The sequence below is a fragment of the Dipodomys merriami genome, unplaced genomic scaffold (assembly GCF_024711535.1).
Source record: "Dipodomys merriami isolate MVZ:Mamm:240054 unplaced genomic scaffold, mDipMer1.0.p SCAF_2742, whole genome shotgun sequence".
NCBI lineage: Eukaryota > Metazoa > Chordata > Mammalia > Rodentia > Heteromyidae > Dipodomys > Dipodomys merriami.
This window is the reverse complement of record NW_027204207.1, coordinates 1,496-7,500: the sequence shown is the minus strand read 5'-3', so window position 1 is coordinate 7,500 and position 6,005 is coordinate 1,496.

Sequence of the window (6,005 nt, the reverse complement as noted above, 5' to 3'; positions counted from 1 at the left end):
CCCAATAAGAGCAGCGGGGAGGGTCATCGGGTCGGGTCACCGGGGTGAGAGGCGAGCGAGCGAGCGGCCACCCCCCCCCCACGGGCGGGTGGCGCAGCCGCAAACCAGCGGGGAGGTGAGACCTTTCCGGGCACAGCCGGCACGCCAGGGAAACGAACGCGGGATCTCACCACCCCCAACTCCTGGGCGGTCCCGCGCAACGCCTGGGACACCGAGCCGGCCGACCAGCGGACCGGAAACCCCCACCGCGGCAGCGGCGGGCCCCCCCAAAAGAGGCCCGAGAGGGAAAAGGCAGCTCGCACACGCCTCAAAGACCCCGCGAGCGCCCGCGGAGCCACCCGCGCCAGCAGGGCCCCACCGCACCCATCCACACCGCCGGACACGGCACCCATCATCGACCGCCTCTTTTTCGGCCGCGTGAGCAAGGGCCCACACACACCGGGATCCTCGGCTCCGGAGGGCCAGAACCCCCCCGAGCGGCACACCACCACGGGCACGGCGGCCCCGGAACACCGCGGGGCCCGGCGCCCGGCACGGCGCCGTCGTCGCCAACGGGCGGCGGCCCACACAGACGCTCGGGAACAGCGTCGCCAGGGGCCGGAGGGGGAGGGGGACGGGACCCCCCAAAACCCCACGGCACCCCAAGCACGAGGCCGGGAAGCCACACACCACACGCCCTCGCATCGCGACCCAGCACAGGCTCCAGGCTCCGCCACTCGACACACCGCGCGCGAGGCAGGGGCGGGGACGGATCGGGAACGTCCTCCACTCACCACACCAGACGACGGCCCGGGAGAGGCCCCGCGGGACCCTCCCCCAGCTCGGAGGGGGGAGGCGCGGGCACGCAGTTACCAACGCGGGCAGCCACTAACGCTCAAAAGCGGGACAGGGAGCGGCAGGGCCGCGGGAGCCCATCGGGGGCGGGCCCCCGCCAACCCGGCAGCGAACGCCGCCTCCCGAACGAGGATCGCTAGAGAACCTCTCCTCACTCTGAGGGTGGCCCGCACCCAACCCCGACGGGAACCCCGCCGGGACCAGCACACATCAAAGGCGTCCATCCTTCCCACCACGGGTGGCAGGGAGGGGTGGGGCGGGGGGGGTCTGCGGCAGCAGCAACACCAACCCTGGTCGGTCGGCCTTGCCGTGCGGGGCCAGAGCAAGGTCGCGCACACGGGCGGGAAAGCCCGCACAGGCCCGGCTCGCCTCCCACTGCAACATCTCAGGTCCCCCGGTGCAACAAGAGCCAGGTGACACGGCAGGGAAGACAAGCCAGGACCAGGGCCGGCAGCTCATGCGGGGAAGCCACCCGCCCGGCGCAAGAAGGGAAGAGCGCTCCTCCTCTGGGGAACCGCCTCGACCCCCCCCCCAGCAGAGACGTCAATCTCTGCGATAACTTTTCTCTCACTCGCACAAGCCCCACAAACCCAAGGACGGCCGGGACACACCACGGGCAGCAGGCTGGCACAAGGCAACGGACAACGCCGGGATCGGGAACGACACCACCACTCAGCCTCAGGCACCTGAGAGAACCGACCGGGAGCGTTCCGGGAGCACCGCAAGAGGGCAGAGCGCGAGGCGCGGCTTTTCACACCACACAGCACGGGCAAGCACGGAGCACCGACCCTCCCTCTCCGCGGAGAGAGCCGACCCCCGTGCCGATAACGAGTCACGGGAAGAGAGGAGCAAGATCAGGGGCGCCCCCCCTCCTCCAGCGTGTACAAGTCCCCGACCTCACGGCGAGGGCAGGGAGAGCGCAGCCGGACCCGGTTGCCGCACCCCTGCCTCCCCGCACACCACCGGCGCCGGCACGGTGGGACGGTGAGGGCAGGGGCCCACGGGCAGAACGAGAAGAGCGGTCCCATTCGCCATGAATGTCCGTCCCTCGCCTGGCGCAGCTTAGGCCCGGGCCCGAAGGAGATCGCAACGTCACCACATCAATCACACCGAGGGGGCGGAGAAGACAGCCACACGGCACTCGGGAGGCGGTGGGGCCCAGGAAGCTCGGCTCCCGAGAGGGCCAACAGCCTGGGATAAAAGCGTAGCCAGGACAGACAACCTTTCGTGAGTAACGAGCGAGGTAAAAGGAAAAAAAAAAAAAAAAAAAAAAAAACTTAAAAAAATAAAAAAATAAAAAAAATACCACGGGCTTCAGCGTCCCTGGCGCTCGGGATTACCAGGACACCTCCGCCGGGCACAGAGCCGAAAGAAGCTAGAGAGGAAAAAAAGAAAAAGAAAAAGAACCACGGACAGCGCTCGGGAGTAGCGCAGGTCAGCGGCCGACCAGGCCCGCCATCGGGAAGCGGCAGGTCGGGGGAGTTGGAGCTAGGGGCGATAGGGAAAAAAAAAAAAAAAAAAAAAAAAAAAAAAAAAAGCCACGGAGGTCGGACGAGCACGACGGCAGGACGGGGATGCCGCACACGCACAGGCAAGGCAAGGCAGGACTCGCCCCCCGCCTTTTCCTCCTCAAGCCGGCCACGGCGAGGGAAGCACACCGCGCGGGCCTACCTATGCACCCCAGGCAACCAACCACTCTCCTCCTCGGCGTGCCGAGGCAAGGGCCAGAATCCGGCACCGGGAGCGGGGGAGAGATCAAGGACAACGGGACTCACTCAGCCACCAACCAACAACCACCACCACCCACCACCACCACCACCACCACCACCACACCCACGAGCCACCACAGGGGCAAGGCCTGCTCAGGGCAGCGGGAGCCCGGGGTGCGGGGGGAAGGGCAGGGGGACCCGGACCGGGAAGAGACGGGAAAGGCCCGGCACACAGCATCCGAGAGAGCCCCAAAAGACCCGCTGACAGCCACCGGGACACAGCATGCCAGCACCCTCCTGCAGGTACAAAATCCTCACGTCACCACGCCAAAACCAGCTGGTCACGCAGGGGCGACAACTCGCTGGCGACAGGGACCTCTCGGAAACCACATCGGGGACACCTGTCCCCAACACGTCCCCAACAGAGCCAGACACGGAACTCTCAGGGACAGCTGGTCGACCACATAAGGCGAAGACAGACGAAGAGAGAGGGCGGGAGCGGGGTCAGGGGACGCACCCGCCCCACTACCCCGGGTGCGCACGGGCTCACGGCACGAGCGGCACGGGGAGCCTTCCCCCGGCAGACGCGAGGCACCCACTCCGAGAGGCACCCAGCCACCACACCCACACCGCGCGGGGTCGGTGGTGAGCGCCCTGCCGCCAGCACGCACACACGCGGGACTCCCGGGCTCGGGTCCCCGACTCCCGAGGTGCTCCCTCCGCCTCGACTTTTCCCCTACGCAGGGCCCACCGGGCAAGTCCCCGCCATCGCGCACACCGCAGACGGTAGGTAGGTAGGTCCCGGCCCCGAGGCTCGCCTCGGCCGTGCCCACGGCTCCTCGCGCCGGAGAAGTCTGTCCTCCGGCCTCCGGGGCCGTGGAGAAGGCCGTGGAGGAAGGCCACACGGGGCCGGCGACCCAGGCCCTCGCGCCCGGCACGCGCCAAGCGCTCACTCGGAGGTGACTCCGACGACCATCCTATGTCGGGGAGGGGCGGGGTGTAGGTCCCGGCCCCGAGGCTCGCCTCGGCCGTGCCCACGGCTCCTCCCGCCGCAGAGGTCTGGCCTCTGGCCTCCGGGGCCATGGAGGGAGACCACACGGGGCCGGCGACCCAGGCCCTCGCGCCCGGCACGCGCCAAGCGCTCACTCGGAGGTGACTCCGACGACCATCCTATGTCGGGGAGGGGGGGGGGGTGTAGGTCCCGGCCCCGAGGCTCGCCTCGGCCGTGCCCACGGCTCCTCCCGCCGCAGAGGTCTGTCCTCCGGCCTCCGGGGCCGTGGAGGGAGACCACACGGGGCCGGCGACCCAGGCCCTCGCGCCCGGCACGCGCCAAGCGCTCACTCGGAGGTGACTCCGGGGAGGGGGGGTGGTCCGAGTCCGGGCCGGGACCGGCCCCACCACCTAGCGGCTCACCCGGGGACCCTTTCCCCCGACTCCCGAGACGTCCCTCGTACTCTCCTTCTTTCGCCCTCAAAGACCAGAGTCCAGGGAGGGGAGGAGGACAAGGCGTCGGGCCCAGACAGAACTACGGGAGGGGAGGAGGACAAGGCGTCGGGCCCAGACAGAACTACTGGTCGACCCGACCAAGCCGCCACCCCCGGCACAGACCGGGCACGGAAGAGAGAGCGGCGACTCACGGCCCCACCCCGCGCTCGCCTGCGGGCGCAAAGTCCGACAGAACAGCCGCCCCGGCGCCACAGCGACACCACGGCGACAGTCGCGCCCGGCACCCGGTAGAGGCCGGGCCTCCGCCCGGCTCGCTGCCGCCAGACCTCCTCCTTCACTCGCTCGCTCGGCTGAGAACGAGGGGACTGTCATATCAAGGCGGACGCCAGGGGGAGCACGACAACCGCCTTCCAACGACCGACTCCACCGAGCCGCCGTACCCCGGATCGGCGCGCGCCGGCCGGCTCTGAGCTCCGGAGACACAGAACACGGAAACGAATCGCCTCACTCCCCACCGCCACGCACCGAGAGGCACAACCTAGGTCAGGACCTGCAGCCGGGTCCTCTCTGCGACCTCACGAACGACACCAGAGCCACCAGAGACCTAGACCGAGATCGAGCCGCCGCCGCCGCCGCCGCCAGCGACCAAAGTGAAACCAGGAACCAGGACGGGAGTCGCCCGAACGGAGCGGCCCGAACCCGAGAACCGGGAAGCCGGGATCGGTCCCAAGCAGGAAGGGGCGGCAAAGACGGCAGGCCTGCACCACGAGAGAAAACGAACCGGCCACCCGCACGACCTCCGCCGCCCGTGGCAAGACCCCCACCCCCACCCAACATGGCCAGAAAAGGGCAAGTGAGCGCTCGTCCCACCGTCTGCCCGCCCGTCTTTTTTTTTTTTTTTGGGGGGGGGGGTGTTTGTACGTTTTGTTTTCTTTTTCCCCCAGATGGAAACCAGAAAGAAACAACAACAACAACAACAACAACAACAACAACAACAACAAAAAACTCCCAAAGATGGGTCGGCTCCAGCAAGAGACGAGCCCTCGGGAGGCACCCCGCTCACTTGTGAAAGTCCGCCGCCCGCCCGCCCCACAACACGCTCCCTCCCCCCGCCCCCACCCGCCCCCCCCCCCCCTTCACAGGCAGGGAAAGGGCAGGGGGAAGGCCAGAGAGAGGTTTCTTCTAACACAGAGAGGGTAGGTACACGTCACGCACACAGGTCTGGAAACCCACGGTGACAGCGCCATGGGAAGCGTGAGTCCACTCACCCATCACTAAATGACAGGAAAGCCAAACGAGAGCCGCTGGCTGGGCAGAAAAGGCCTTTGACAAAATTCAACATTCATTCATGCTAAAAGCTCTGGAGAAAATAGGAATAGAAGGAACATTTCTAAAAACAATAAAAGCCATTTATGACAGACCAATAGCCAATATTATACTTAATGGGGAAAAGCTACAACCAATTCTCCTAAAATCAGGAACAAGGCAAGGATGCCCACTGTCTCCACTCCTCTTCAATATAGTCCTAGAACCCTTAGCCAGGGCAATAAGGCAAGAAAAAGACATTAAAGGGATCCGCATAGGGAAAGAAAAAGTTAAACTATCCCTTTTTGCAGACGACATGATACTATACCTCCACGATCCCTAAAAGTCCATCCCGAATCTCTTAGAAATCATAACTCTCTTCGTCAAAATAGCAGGATACAAAATAAACCCACAAAAATCAGTTGCCTTCCTATACACTGATAATGTACAGGAAGAGAGGGAAATAAAGGGAGCAACCCCATTCACAATAACCTCCCGAAAAATAAAATATTTAGGAATTAACCTAACCAAAGATGTAAAAGAACTATTTAATGAGAACTATAAAAAGTTAAAGAAAGAAATTGCAGAAGACACTAGGAAATGGAAAGACCTCCCATGCTCCTGGATAGGCCGACTTAATATAGTAAAGATGGTAATACTTCCAAAACTAATATACAAATTCAACGCAATTCCTATTAAAATCCCAATGAC